At 40.9% G+C, this 16070-nt stretch overlaps 1 protein-coding gene across 7 annotated transcripts in view; it reads left to right on the top strand.

Annotated features, from left to right (window-relative positions):
- Positions 1–7639: 7639 nt before the first annotated feature.
- Positions 7640–16070, top strand: part of PHF3 (PHD finger protein 3) — a 58239-nt gene continuing 49808 nt past the window's right edge. For 4 of the 7 annotated variants that reach the window (XM_042803478.1, XM_042803476.1, XM_042803477.1 and 1 more), the window contains exon 1: positions 7640–7896. The gene's annotated coding sequence lies outside the window, so the exon portion shown is untranslated. The remainder of the gene's footprint in view (positions 7897–16070) is intronic. The other 3 variants (XM_042803480.1, XM_042803481.1, XM_042803479.1) reach the window with 1 other exon arrangement.

Below are 16070 nucleotides of genomic sequence, written 5' to 3'. Positions count from 1 at the left end.
TGACTCAGGAATGGGCTACCCTGCTCTCCTCTCCACTTTCTGGTATGGCAGGAGTCTCGCTTCTCCCTTCCTCACACCTTGTAGGATGCGATGGAGAACGGGTATCTTGCAGGAGCTATGCAGCCCTGATGTTCTCGGGCACTGCCTCGAGTCTCCCCACATGTAGTGATCTCCACACCATGTCTTTATCCTGTCAGGATTATTTTGGCTAATGGGCTGTTTTTCTAGGCAGACATTTGGTGGCCATCTTCCATTTTAATCTTGTCAGACAATTTTATAATATCTAATCACTTTATGTCGTTAAGGAGGCTATCCTTCTGGTGGAGAGCATGCAAACTTCCTCACATTTGTGTTTAATCATAAACCTGACAACCTTTTTTACTTCTCCCATTCTCAGGCTTCATTCAGATACTTGATCTCAGTTAGCTCTTTGCTGCATAAGGTTTGTTTTAAACCTTGAGTGTCTTGACCTCCAAAGTCCTTGACTGCCTTATTTTGTTCCTATCTTCCCTGTCCACAAATTCTCTGTCATTTCTATTTCACTTGTCTACTCGTCCTCAAAACTCCCTTCTGAACTTCCTTAATTGGTATCTAGTTTTCTTCACTGGAAAAAATTAAGCAGTACTGTTCAATGACACTCGATGCTTACATTCCTGTCTCAACTGTCTTTCAGCACCATGGAGTATTTATTCTACTTTAAATTAGGATCTCAGTAAATTCTATTAAATAGCAAGCTCTTCCCCCTTGGAAGAGTAAAAGGAGAAAATTGGGAGGATCTGATCCAAGTCCAGGAGGGGAATTAGCAGGAAGCATCACATATTCTTGGGCAAAAGGATTTTTTTGAAGGAAAACTCCTAATTGTCCCATTTAGAGACAAAGAATAATTTAGATTGGACAAAATATTAGGAGTTGATCTCCATGCTCAAAGCAGGGTTGACTTCACAATTAGATCAGGTTATTCAGGAGTCTGTCTAGTCAAGTTTTTAATATCTTCAAGGATGGAGATAACTCAGCCCCTTCCAGGCCTCTGCTTTAACCCCCCTCCCAGTGAAAACTGTTCTCTTGGTAGCTAGTTGGAATTTTCTGGGATGCAATTTGCCTGTTTCTCTCATTTTTTTCACTATGATCTCCAAGAAAGTCTGTCTCTTCCCCTCTACATCCTCCTGCTTGGTAGCTGAGACAACAGTAAAATTTCCTCCTCAGCCTCATCTTAAAGGTGAAGAAACACAGATCTCTTAGTATGTCATATGCTCCAAGACTCTAATCATCTTGGTGACCCTCTACCTGGGTTCACTCCAGTTTGTCAATATTTTTCTTGTACTGGGGAGCTTAAAACTGGACACAATACTCCAGACGTGGTCTATAATCACTTCCCTTGACCTGCTGCCTACTCTTTCTGATGCAATCTTTCTACTCAATTTGTCCAGCAGGTCCTTTCTGCAAAGCTGCTTTCTTGCCAGTTGACTCCCAGCCTGTACTGGTGCATGGCCTATTACATCCCAGATGCAGGATAAATGACAACTGTTGCTCTCCCTTCATGCACTGAAGTAATCATCTCATTGTATGCTATCAGATTGGTCAGACATATCTTGACCTTGGTAAACCCAAGTTGGCTTGTACACAATCCCTTATTATTCATGTGCTTAGGAATGGCTTCCAGGAGGATTTTCTCCATAGCCTTCCTAGGAAAAGAAGTGAGGCTGATGGACCTGTTTTTCACAGGATCTTCTTTCTTGCCTTTCTTGAAGGTGTACATGAAGTTCTCCTTCCTCCAGTCGTCAGAAACCTCTTTAGTCACCATGACCTCTGAAAAATTAGAGCAGTCTCACAACAATTTCAGCCAGCTCCAACAGTACACTTGCATGCATCCCATCTGGTCCAGATAGGTTATATGCTCCTAAACTACATCTTTCTCTACTGTGCTTCAGTGTTGAATAAGATGACAAAGGCTACAAAGTTAATAGAAAGAAGGATGTAGAATAAGAATACTTCACATGGAAGCAATTCCAAAGAGCTTCATATTTTCTAGTTGGAGAGACTGGAAACTGTCAAAGTCCAAAATTGGAAAGAACTGACTCTTCACTTTTCAAGTTCAAAGGCAAGAGGTGATGATCTCTTCTCCCTGGTATCCAGTGATCGAATGCGTGGGAATGGTTCCAAGCTGCTCCAGGGGAGGTTCAGATCAGAGAGTAGGAAGCATTCCTTTACCAAGAGGGTGGTCAAACACTGGAACAGGCTTTCTAGAGAGGTGGTTGATGTCCCAAGCCTATCAGTGTTTAAGAGGCATTTGGACAAAGCCAATAATGACATGCTTTAGCTTTTGATCAGCCCTGAACTGGTCAGGCAGTGGGACCAGATGATCATTGTAGTTGCCTTCCAATGGAAATATCCTATTTCTACTTCTTTTCTATTTCTTTTCTATTCTATGTTATTCTATTCTATGCTATTCTATTCTATTCTATTCATGTACTGTGCCAAAGTCAGAGGCAGGCACCCAGGGGCACAGTTTTTGTAGCTAAGGCTGGGACTGAACCATGCAACTGCAGTTGTTGCCCTACACACCCAAGCCCTCTCCCTCAGCAGCGCTGGGAAGCAGCCTGTCTTTGTCGGCCGGACGCTGAGGCTAGGAAAGGATTTTCTGCAGAGCCGAGTGGTGCATATCCATCATCCCTGTGATCACTCAACATCCCATAATGTTTGTGATGGAGGTTCCCGCTCATTCAGACTGGAAACATAGTGCTGTACAGGGGAGGTTAGCAAATTCAGTTTCTATACATAAGAATGGGGAAAAAATGTGTAAGGCAGCTTTGGACCTGTAGTAATAACAAATTCTGAGGGGAAAAAAATAGGTGGATTAAAATGCAGAATGGATTTTCCAGAGGTTATTATGTCACACTAGAAATTAAACTGGAGAAAGATTTTGTAGAACAGTTTTAAGGTAGAAAAAGCAGGAGACGATAACATAATAATGGAAGGCTGGAGCGAGGGTGAGTGGAATTTCTCATCAATTGATTTGGGAACTGCACCCTGTGTATGTGTATATATGATTATAATAAATAATACATTTTCATACATAAACCCACACAATATATATCTGTATAGATATAATTATTTAATTGCATTTTCAATAAACTAGATCAAGGTTTTATGATCAAAAAATGTGCTGACTGAGGAAGATCAGAATGGCATGTATAGTCCTTGTTACATTTGTCAAATACAGACAAATTCAAACTAAAGTATGTGTGCTTAATGAGATTTCTTCTCCAACAGCCTGGAGGACTTTCAGCAATATCACATTCAAACTTTGAATCTTTTAAAGTCTTTCATTTGATCTTTTCTTTCCAGAGTGATGTATCATATATACTTCATTCATAAACTAATTTATTTAATTTAATTCTTCCTTAGTCTTTATTTACATTTTTCTTTGTTTAAAATCATGTGATTAAGAAACAATTTGCTTATTTGTGTATAGTGGTCACCTTAAGGTCTCTTGGTTCTGTGCTCTGATATTCAACAGAACAGCTCTGCAATGCCAGCAAAAAGGCATACTGCCAGTTTGTACTTCTAGCACTGTGCCTGATGCACTATCACACTTGTTGACAGGAGGAACACTTAAGACAACTTGTTACTGAACATGCATAGACCATAGAGATGAATGGAGAACACGTGTGCAAAGGAAATACAATGCTCAACCTTACTGGAAATGCAGAGAGGAAATCTCACAAGTCAGAAACCAGCTTTACAGAGAACTTGTACAGATTTTTAATGCAAGATATATAATGTACATACTACAATGTATATGAACAAAGCTATAGGAATATATAAAATTAGTTACATGAATAATTTTTTCTTATAATAATAATTGATGCCCTCTCAGATCGCTCCTTACAAATATAGAGAAAAAAAAAGCCCCAATAAATACCAAATGGATATTTCTTCAAAATAAAATTATTTTTTTACTATCATTTACTACCACACGACTGTCTCCACCAAACACAAAAATTAAGGTAAACAGTACTGGAGTGAAATGTCAGGTATTCAGAGGATTAGTAACTCCAGCAGTAGTTCCATAAGCAACTACTGAAGCCAGTTTGGGAGATAAGTCTCAAAGGCCTGTTTTGTGCTAGCTACCATAGTTTGTTTTCTTCTAGCACTCCAAAACTTCATTCAAGGATTCTTTTTTTATTTTCTTCCTGATTTACACAAATCTCTGCAAATAACTGCAACTCTGTCTTGTCTTCGGGGATAAAGTGTCTTTTTTCAGACTTGAATCTGTGTATTCCATTGAATAATTCTTAATAAACAGCTTGTGCCTTCTGTATGTTTCATCTCTCTACTAAAATCTACCCTTGGTCATACAATCAATGGCTAAACACCCTTTGTCTTCAGAACCTCGCCTTTGTTCACCAAGCAGTATTGTGAATTTTAAAAGCCACAGTCCCTTTCACCTGTGGGTCTGAATGGTTTTCTGCTGCTTTCTAGAGTGTGACCTGCGACTGCTGTTTGATCCAAGGACTGGTAGCTGCTAACGAGTCTTTATGTGGGGAAAGAGAATGACCTTATCTTCAACTTGGTGAAAAGTGGGTAAAGGGGAACGTTACAGTTCCTGTGCTAACTAAAGTAAGGAAAGGTAGGCAATGAAAGGAAAAATAGCATAAAAATCAGATATTCTTAATAAAAAGATGTGGATTTTCACTATGGGACTAGAAAATTTTATATTATTGGCTGTTTTGCATTTGAAAAAGCTAACTATGGAGTCTCCTGAACTATTAATATTGGCAAATCCTGGGTACTGTGAACAGGCAGTCTGCTGTTCAGCCTGGGAAAAATCATGGCAAATACGGTATGAAAGACAGTCATCTAACTATTAAGAAGTGCAAATATTTATGAATTTTCAGAAAAAAAGACAGCAGAAAAAAAAAAAGCTTGTTCAGTGTTGTAAAGTCAGCAAATAAATGCAACTGCTGCTGTAGTATATATACTTTAGTTTCTTTCAGAGATCTAATTCTGCTCTATATGACATTCTAAGTTACCTAATCTACAAAATAAATGCAACACTTGGGTTTTAAAATACTTTAAATCAAGTATCTTGAGAAAATTCAAATAGACATACCCATCCAAAAAAAGATGTTCCTGTGAGACTTTGCTTGAATAGTTATTGGCCTACTGCTATAACATATCTCAGCTTTTGACAGTAGCAAATACTACCCTGCAGCATGGAGAAAACCTGTTAGTCTGCTACCATACTCAATAACTTCTTTATCTCGTTAAGCGTATGGAGTAATCTAACTCCTTTCTACATTTTGGCAACTGGAGAACTAGTAACTAACACTCAGAAGTGAGCCATGTTTAAGACCAGTAAGATATCTGACCATGTATAGCATATTTTCAAAAATAGTTAAGAAAAAAACATGGAAGGGCAAGGGAAGGCTGTAAGGAAAACAATTCAGGAACCTCTTGGGAAGAGTTGTGGCTGAAATGAGGCTTGGAACTATAAGCAAAGAAACTGCCTGCTGCTGCTGCTGCTGCTGCTTTCTCTTGTGTTCAGGGCACTAGTGGACTGTTTCCTCAAAATAAATAGGTTGCTTTCCAGTGGAAATAACTTGCAAGATATGGACTATTACCAAGTAGCTCATGTAAAGGGATGACATGATAAAAGCATTGCTAGGAAATATAGCAGATGGTGTAGTTGTAACTGTGTACAGCTGATCTGTCATTGTATACAAAGATCTCCGTGATACCTACTAAATTGTCCATTGTAGTGGGGTGGTTGTTTTTTTTTTTTTTTTTAATGTTAAATTGAACCACAACCTAAGTGCTACAGGTGGGCAAGTTCACTATATATGTGACAGGCAACAGTGACTAAAAAAGGGACTGGCATAGTGTGGGTCATGGCAAAAGAGAAGTCTACAAACTCTATTAAACTGAGATGGGTCACTGGATTTATGTGACTTTTGAAAGTGTAAAGAAAGAACTGAATAGGGCAGTGAACAATGATCAGATTACTACTGGTGCTTTGTCTGCTGCTTGTGTCAAAAGTAATGAGATCAGAAAGGCTGAATGCCGGAAAATTTGTGCGATGCAAATGTGTTTAACTGAATTTCACTTCAGAGTAATTTTATTTCTTAGTATAATCTCGACAGTCTATCAGAGGTTTAGTGCCTTGTTGAACGACTGTGCCTAAAAAGCCTTGAAGAAATTAGTGCTACCAGCCCAGTAGCTCAGTTCTGTGCCATAAGAAGGCAGTATTTCTTTAAAGACACTTGCCTTGGAAAGGAGAATTTCTGAAACTGGGAAAGCAGAGGATGAAAACTGGAAAAAACACTTGTGATTTGCATAAAGGTGATTTAAGGACAGACAGAAAAAATTCTGAGTGGGTTAAAAACTGTGCTCTGCTTCGAAGGTGTTACCATCTTGTTGGAATTACAGTGTAGTGGCTGAAAATGTCACTGTGTTCCCACCAGACCTTCAGTTTAAAGCCTCTTTTCTTACTGTGATGGTAGCAAGAGAAATATTTCATGTATTTCAACCTTTATGTCACCACAGAAGGCCCTAGAGAACATGCATCTCAAAGACTCAAAACAGAATTGAAAAAAAGAAACAAAAGGAAAACCAATCCATTTTCACTTCATCTTTTTGTTACACTTTTTGTCCTGACACCGTAAAATGTTTGCACTTCATTACCTGAGGAATATGTAAATGCAGTGTTAATATACAGTCATTCAGAAGGTAATTCTGAATTTGATTTTTAGAAATAATTTCAAAAATTTGTTTCTCTCTCGGGGGTGTACTCAATTTGAAACTCGGTATATGCAATGAAGTCTCCAGTACTGTGCTTTGTACTAGCCATCGGGCTAAAAGAAGCATAACATACGTTGCATTTAACTAACGCTGTAATGCAAACTAGAAAGATTCATTTTTTTAGTTAACATTCTGTAGAGACGAAATTACTTCGGCTTCTGATGACCTGACAAACTCGCACCACAAAAGCCCCCTCGGTGGGGGATCTGCGTGAATGTGCGCCACAGGAACCCACGGCGCACGTGGAGAAACGGTTACCAGAGGCGCGGCCGAGGACAACACGCGTGTGCTGCGAGGCGGCGTGAGACGCGTCTCCCCGGGCCTGAGAGGCTCCGGGGGCTGCTGCTGTTCAACCCGTAGTAATTGGTGAACCTGCCACATCGGGAGCTGGAGCCCGCCCGGGGCCACCGGCGCGCTGGAAGGACCGACAGCCACCGGGTTGTGTAACGCGGCCTGCGCCGAGGAGGGCGGCAGCTGCCCTTTGCAAGCGAAGGCCACCGCGTAACATACGCGCCCACCAGACCGCTGCCGGGCCGGCCCCCCACCTCAGCGGGACCGGCACCCCCCCCGGCTGCCCTCCGCCCGCCCCTCTCAGGCGCACGGCACGGCCCGCGCAGCTGTTTCAGCCCCGGACCCCGGCGAGGGCGCCCAGGACCCCCCCCGGCCGAGCCACGGAGGCTGGCTCTGCTGACAGCGCCTTCGCCGAGCCCGGGCCGGCAGCCCAAACTCGCCCTCCGACCCCCGGCCCGGGCCGGCGCCGCCTCGGTCGCCCCCCCCTCCTCCCTCAACCCGGCCCGGCGCATGCGCAGCGCCGCGCCCCCCTCCCTCCCGGTAAACAGCGCCGTCACGTGAGCGGCCGGGCCCGGCGCGACGCCGCTCGCCTGACGCCGCGGGGGCGCGCCGAGGGGGCAGCGGGCACGCGGCCGGCACCGCCAGCCGAGCCGAGCCCAGCCCAGCCAGGACCGGGACCAGGACCGGGACCGGGGAAGCCCGCGCGCACCTCTGTTCTCACACACAGGCCGCCCTCTCTCCCTTCGGCGCGGCCTCCGCGTCCTTCCTCCGCGGCTTCGGGGCAGCGCTGGGCGGCGGAGCTGGGTGAGTTACTGGGCTACGGCGGGGGAAGGGGGAAGGGAAGGGAAGACGGACGGGGCCCGCGGCGTTGCGCGGCCTCGCCCTGTCTTCGCCGGGGCGCGGCGGGCGGCCGGGCAGGGCCGGGCCTGCCGCGGCCTGGCCTGGCCTGGCCTGGCCTGGCCTGGCGGCGGGGCCCGGCGCGGCGGGTCGGCCTGGGTAGGACGCGGCCTGCTTCCGCCGCGGCGCCGCCGATCACCGGCCCTTGTCCAAAGGCGTTCAGCCGTCTGCCTGCCGGCCCCCGGGGGCGCTCCCCAGCCGAGCCCCGGCTGCTTCGCTCTGCTCCGCCCGGGCGCGGCCCCGCGGCGCCGACCTTGCAGAGGCTGCGCCCCGCGGGGCCCGGGCCGGCTAAGGCCCGGGCTTCTCGCCTTCACACCTGACATGGCGCTCTGGCTCCGGCCTCGCTGCCTGCGGCGGCCTTTCTCCTTCCCGCCCGCTCCGGAGACCGTGGGGGTCCCTGCCGCAGGCTCCCCGCCCGCAGCCGTGCTGCTGCTGGCTTCCCGCAGCGCCTTTCTTGCCCCATTTTAGCGGTGCTGGTTCTTTCCCGCCTCTCGAGACGCTGATGCCTTCTTGCCCCGTTCCAAACCTGAGGAACAAGCACCAATTTAGACCCTGCTGTTCTTCCTGCAATTGGTTTGACCTGTTCCGGGCTCCTCCTCCTGTCTCTCAAACTTAGCATCATCAACAATTTCTGTGTTTAACTCTTGTATATAGTACTCGTTTTAGGAAGTGCAGGAGAAAATGTGATCATCGGCAGTACCTGGGGGATTCAGTGGCCTGGTGGTATTTTCAGATCCTATTTTTGGATGAAACGATCTTTCTGAGACAATGTGTCCACACTTCTTGCTTGCTACTGGAATGCTAATGCTTAATACCTATAAGTCTTTAGAAGAACTATTGCTTACATGATTGCAAAGATGCTTTCTATATGGTCTCAACAATGGAGACCTGTTATAGCTATGAGGTGAGGGTTTGGGAGAAGAGCACTCTATGCAGGGTAGGCTGAGTTAGAAGTGGCATGCAGAATGAAGCGTAAAAATGAGGAAGGGAAGACAGGAATGTGCAGTAACAACACCTGTACCATACAAATTGTAATTGTGGTGTTGTCTTTTACGTAGCTGTTAATCCGTTGTGCAATTTCTGTGCAATTGGTTCTGTAAAAATGGGTGCTAATGTTGTTAAACAGTGGAAATATTGTAGGATTAAACGTAAGGATGTTAAGCATATGGCGTTTCTTTAACACCACTAATTCACAGTTTGTTTTGTTTAATAAATTATTATGTTAAGATTTGGGCGACACCATAAGGGAGATCTTGAAAACCTGGATTTTTATGTGTCTTGGAATAGTTTAACTTTGAGTGGTCTTTACACTTAGTGTATAGCCCCCAATGAAACTTCTTCTTGGCTCTTTTTACTTTACCAAGTAGCTTCTGCTTTTCATTTCTGTAGTTAGCTTTAAATGTTATAAATATAAACGCAGAGTTCTGAACACCTAGATTTTTTTCAGCTGTCCTTGCCTGTTACTCAGCCATTCAGTTTTCATGTGTGTTTCACATTTACAAATCCTTAGGAATTTCAAGCAGCTGAAAGGGCACCTAACTAGCACACCATGTTGGCTAGATCTAATTCAATGTAGTTAACTAAAGTAATTCAGAACAGTGGTGAGGTGTTTCTAAGAAATCAAAAGTGCTAAAAAGTCTGTAATTCTTATCTGCCATACTTCTGTAACTTCCTCTTTTTAGAAGACCTAGCTATGTCTCGTGGAGTGAATGCTACTTATCTTGTGCAAAGAGCTGAGCTGATGTGTACTGTATGATTTTTTTTTTTAGCTGTTATTTTAATGGAAGTTTATATTATTCAAAAAATATTTTTTTTCCCTGGTCAAGTTAAATATTGTTAAAATCAACTCTTAAAAATGCTAAAGGGAGATAAATTATTGGAAGGAGATAATAAATTTTAATTGTTTTATTACATTATTCAGGCATATTACATCAAACTTTTTTTATGGCAAAGGAATATTTTTTTGAAAGGTAATATTATGAAGTAGCGATGACAAAGTTCACTGAATTGTGATATGAGCATTCATTATGTAGCAGCAAAAAGTGAAAAACATGGACAGCTTGTGACATCCACCTGAGTGGAATCGGTATAGCTATATGATGGATGGTATATTTCAGTGGAAAACTTCATGAGGCTTAGCCTTTAAGCTTCTAACTTTCTGAAAAAAATTAATTCTAATGTGTGTTTCCGGATGAATCGTTATCAGAGAGATACTGACAAATTCAGAAGGTATTACAAATGCAATTATTCTGTCTGGTGTGACCTGTTACACAGCTTAACATTTATACTATGTTCAAGCTGAAAACACTTGAAATGATTCTTGAGGACCTTGAGGATGGAAAAGAGTTGAAGAGAATAGCAGTGGTGGAAAAATAGCCTGTTCTCATCTTTTACTTTTTAAGGAAATGTCTCTGGGTAGTGATCTTAAAAATTCTAGATGTATATGCAGTGGTGAAGAGATTAATAAAATTATGTATAATCTTTGGTTATGCTTAATTTTTGTGGTATACAAGAGTATTCATTGATGGGACAGTCCAGCAAAGGAAAATAGTGTACTTGACAAAATACACTTGAAAGATTTCATAATGTAAAGACATTTTTGTGTCACAAAACAACTTCTAGTGTGGTACTATATGCCTCTTCTAGCTGTAAAGTGAGGGTGAGGAATGTACTCTTTTTGAGGACAGGTTACTCTCTTCAGAAGATAAGTGAAGTCGATTTTCTATGATATAATAATTTGATTTTCTATGATTAAGAAAAGGTTTTTTCTTTATTTTTTTTTCTGCATTTATTTGTCTCCTAGTTAAATCCTTTGTTTGAAACTTACTTTTTCTTCCAGCTCACTGAAATACGAAGTACAGTTCTGGCTGGTGAATAAGTCTTTCAAGTAGTGAAGGTATAACAAACAAAATATCTTGAGCTGTCTGCCCTTCTTTCAAATACCATGATAGCAAGTAGTAAGGGATCTGCTGTGTGAGGGGAGCAGAATATACCTTCAGATTATAAATAAATTTTGGATGTGGTGGTTATTTGATGTGGCAGACTTGAGATTCCAGTGGCAGGGTGATAAGATTTCGGTCAGTTGGTGTCTGAAAGCATCAGGGTGGGGGAAATGCAAAAATAGTATAGAAGTGCTAGTTAAGAGTGAATGAAATACTCAGATTTACATTTCTTGTTCCTTGATCTGTGGCAGGGCTTTGGTTTTGGTGCCTCTGAAAGCTACATCTTTAATTTTAGATGAGGGATTAAAATAATAAATTATAATTAGGGGATTTAAATAAGGGAACAGGTGGAAAATGGATACTTATGAGTTGATGTTTCTAGCATACAGCTTTGTCAGTGTACTTGGGCCTCCTTTACAGTGATATTGATGATCCAGATAGACCTGGTGAGTATGTGTTGCTGTTAGGCAGGTCTTTGACAGTGTCTTGTTTGTTGGGAGATGGGTGAATGAGAAAGATCAAATTTGATTATGCTCAAAGATCAAAGCTCAGCAAACCATATTCCATCCAAGTGTTGTATCCTTTTTTTTAGAGATAGGGTACTGAAATTTTCTTTAATGGTTCTGAACACATTTTTGTGGCTGTATTGCAATTCATATGGTCATAAGTCAAATTGCTTGTCCTGTCAAAAATGTTTGTCAATTAATAAAATTCTTGAAGACTGCCCTAAATGATGGGATTTGAGCCAGTGTGAACCAGAGTAGAAAGTACATTGGTGTGAGAGTTGTAAAGTTGTGGTTTTCTTACTGACTCTGCCACTGATGCCTTGTCTGGTATTGATTTCCTTTTTTATCCCATGATGTATTTAGACTGTGAGCTGTGTTGGCCAAAATCTGTTACTACAGAGGACCCAAGTCTCACTTCTGGCTTTTGGTGCTGCAATATCCATAAACGTCGTAAGAATGAATGCAGCTTCTAGTGCTTAAAGCATGGACACATGACAGTTTAGCATTAAGTCTCAGTTAAGTGCCTGTGACCTTAAACTTTAAAGCACTGTATATGAGGAAGGAGAGGAGGATGGTAGTAAAATTTGCCTGAACTTAGCATCAGTGCTTTGAAGCAACACTGATTGGTAGATGGGTTTTAAGTGTCAAGATACCAGTGATTACATGCAGTGATCTGACATCACAGCTCTGGTGAACAAAGATGGACATTTGGTACCTTGAATGCTCTTTTTAGGTACAGCAGTTACTAAAAGACTTGGGTGAGGGATTTTTTTTTTTTTTTTTTTTAAACTGCCTGTGTTGTTAGCTAATTTCATGTCAATTAAGGTGCAGTTTCCCTCTTCTGCTGAAAAGTTGTTGACGTATTACTGTTACTTACTATTTGATTTCTCTGTCAGTGCTGAGTCAGCTTTTGGCATTTGTTTTGACATCTAAGGTGCTATTCATCCAAATAGCTGTGTTGCTTTTATATACTTTTCTGACCAGCATTTATTACTACTACTTGAAGAAATAAATATAATATGGATTTTTTTAATGCAGTCTGTTACTGTTATGATTAGTCCTTGCTTGCAGTCATTGGGTGTGTGTAAGCTGAAGGAAGGTGTTCACAGGACAACAGACCGAGTGTTATATTTTGAGTGTTGCAATGTTTCCAATAGATAACTGGATTTACAAAAGCTTTTAAAAGCACTAGACAGATCCAGTGAATTGGAAGCAACAGACACTATTCAGAATGGTATATAAATGAAATGGAAGGAATTGTAATGTTACTATTCTATCTTCAGCAGCTTCAGACTCACTGCTTCAGGTAGGTAAAGTAGACAGGATCTTCAACATGTAGGTTTTGAATATCTTAAATAAACAATGTGAGCTTTTTTCATTTCTTTGGTTAGATTCCTTCAGATTATTTTTCCTTCTTTTTCACAGTTTAGGCATTTATTTTTTTGTTAAAATATTTCTACAAAGTTTATTTTTCTGAAGTCCAACTTGTGAGGACTTTCATAACCCAGATTTCTTTTTCAGTTGACAATCATTAAACATACAGGAACTTTTATTTTATATTCTTAAGTTTAAAATATAAGCTAATACATGAAAGTCAAGTTTAAAATGTAAACTAATATATGAAAGTCACCCCCTGGGCAGAGAGGGGAGGGGAGGAAGTAATTACAGTGAATGTTATTTAAAAGTATGAAACATAGCTTTTGCTTAGTAAAATAAATGATGTAGGAATACTGTTAAAAGTGAATAAAATGTGTAAAGGAAAACAATAAAAGATAGAGACAAATATATCTAATGAAAATCCAGATATGTAGTTGGAAAATTAAACACTTGTACTTATCTGGTGTTTAAGGGAGACTTAATTTAGAATGCAGTCAAAGACAGAGTATGCTTGGTGTGTACATCAGCCAAGAAACACTCAGGATTTCTAGTATTATATGCAATTTATGATTGCCTCTGGGGTGGACTTTAGATATGCTGGTAGACACATGGTGATGCAATTGGTTATCTCCACTAAACTGTTTGCTCTGTTCTAATAACAAAATAATACAACAGGAGTTGAAGTATTTTTTTGCCTTTCAGAGACAAAATAAACAAGAGGAAACTTTAAAGATTTATCTCTTATCCATATATTAGTCTTCCTTCCCCTCTAGGATTAGTTTGAAAAGATATGCTTGTTTGAGATCTCAGTTTCTTTCCTTAGCAAGTGATCATTTTGGCTAATTATCTTTTGATTTCAGAAAGTCATTTAGAGCTGCTAGAGATTTAATGAAAAAGTAGCAAATGGGAACAAGATAAGTCTGCCATAGCAGATCCTAAAGCATGTTTATTTCATACCAGTATTTGTTGAGATTTGTGGCAATATTATGACATACCTAACTTAATTAAGCTAATTCAACAGCTGAAGGGATTAGTTTTTTTATGCTGGAAGACATGGACTGAATCAGAAAATGGTGTTGAAAGCATGAAGAGATTTTTATGGTAAACAGTGTGGAAAAAAGTTTGGAAGTCATGTTTAAGTGATAAGCTTTTTTCTTTAATGGGGTTGTGTTTAGTGATTGATCACTTAATGATGAAAGATGTTGGTGGTTGGGTTGCTTCTGTGAGTATTGTTGCAGTAGGGTGGGCAGATTGAAACTAATCAGTCTTAAAAGCATAAGAGAAATTTACCTTATTTAAGGAATTGGGGAGAATGCTAGCTATACCTTTAGCTTTTCTTGATGGTCAGATCTCACTGCACCCACACTTCTGTATCTTGCTGTGCTTTGTGCTGTAGCACTCTTGGTACATGCCCTGATGCTCCAGGAGCCAGTGGGTGGGAGAAGTTTCATGCCCACCAGACTGAACCTGTCTGGGACTTCCCTCTCTGTCATTTTCTCCCTTGCCTTGTTGATGAACACTCCCCTTCTGGTTCTCCATACAAGAGACTTTTCATATTCTGTTGCTTCTGATTAACCACTCAGAGGGAAAAGACTTTTGAATTATTGTGCAATTGGAGTACACTTGGTATGTGCGCTTCCGCTGTGACTGGTGCCAAGCCACTGGCCTTTAGGGTTCAGATGGAGGACACAGCTGTGTTCCAGGGGAGCAATACATTCCTCCTTGGAGCTGTTAGCGTTATCTTTGGAAATAAGTGACTATGAAAAGCTTAACTGTGTTTTTACCTATACCTCTGGCTATTTTTTCTGGTATTCAAAGTGTTTAAAATACAAAATAAACCGTTCAAAATTAATGCACTTTAGGCATTGTGTAAGAGAAGATTTTTTTTCTTTGGTAGCGACTGTTTCTAACAATTGGCTCTCTAGCAAGAAATGTATCTTTCACTGTTAGTCCCGCAGATTCTATACTTCCTGTGATAGTTAATCTAATAATGCTAGAAATAGTTTTCTAAACTTGGTACTGTACAAGTTATACAAAGAATTGAGCAGTGGTTTCTTGAACCAGGTAAAGCAAAATTTTGATTTCATGTACTTTACTGGGATAACCTCTATTTAAAAAATGTAGAGCAAATTCTTTAATCTTAGATTTTGTGGTGGTAGGGTTTTTATGCAAAACCACTTTGTTTATATCCTTACAATGACTTTTTGATGAAAAATTTGGATAGAACTTATACTTGATCATAGACTTATGCTCCAGAAATAAAGCTTTCAATAAAATTCCTCTTGAGTTTTCTTTAATAGCTAGTTAAGTGTCGTTGACGGTGGCTGTGGCTATTGCATGTATAGTTGTTTTGCAGTGCTTTAGCATTCTGGATGGCTGCATGATAGTCTTGCAAAACTGTAGGTATTCTTCTTTATTCACGCTGCTGAAGACAGAGGTTAATTTCTGTCAACAGCAATTTTTGTAGCAAGAGCTAACAATTTGCTCAAGCTTTGCTACTTAACACTGCTCTTAATGAAGTGGTCATCACTGCTTTGGTAACAGCAATGTTTGACGATTATATAAATGATCTCCTCCTATCCAGAAAAAAAAAAAAAAACTCGAGATACGTTAGTGTAAATGTGTTCAAAGCCCCTGCCACTCTTTAATTTTGGGTACAAAAGATTTCTTACAGTAACTCATGCCTGTTCTGTTGCAGCGTCGTTGGTACTTGTTAGTGTCAAGGTTCACCATCATTTTATCCTATGTCTGTTAGTCTTGGGCTCATGTGATGCTAATCTGAAAAAAAAAAGTCATTATAGGAGGGTGTTTTAAAGTACTGGATTGGGGCATTTATAATTATTTTTCCTACTTTGATCCACTGCAGCTCTTGTAGTTTATCATGTATGATATCAGATTGTTGTAACTACGTGGCATAATAAAAATAGATTAAACAGTGCAGCATAGCACTTCTGATTCAAGGTATCATAGCACTCTGCTGCTTTATTTGTTGCCAGATTTGGAAATTATTTTGACAACTGCGAAAAGAATGTGGACTGCTATAGGTGCTAGTTATCACGGTGTATATGCAGATGCTCTGCATTTCTTGATAAAAATAGTCCGTTTTTTGGTGAGGGAGCATTCAAATGATAACATATTTGCTGCTCTAAGTCTGTTCTTACTGAATGCACCTGATTCGGCCTGACTTCCGTTCTTGCTGGCTATTTGGTCAGTAGGATGTTGTGTATTAGACTGATTTGTCATATTTAGTGTGTAG

This window comes from Tyto alba, unplaced genomic scaffold (genome assembly GCF_018691265.1).
Source record: "Tyto alba isolate M040663 unplaced genomic scaffold, T.alba_DEE_v4.0 Super-Scaffold_40, whole genome shotgun sequence".
Classification (NCBI taxonomy): Eukaryota; Metazoa; Chordata; class Aves; order Strigiformes; family Tytonidae; genus Tyto; species Tyto alba.
The sequence above is the reverse complement of the archived record's forward strand: the minus strand, read 5'-3'. Positions and strand labels throughout refer to the sequence as shown.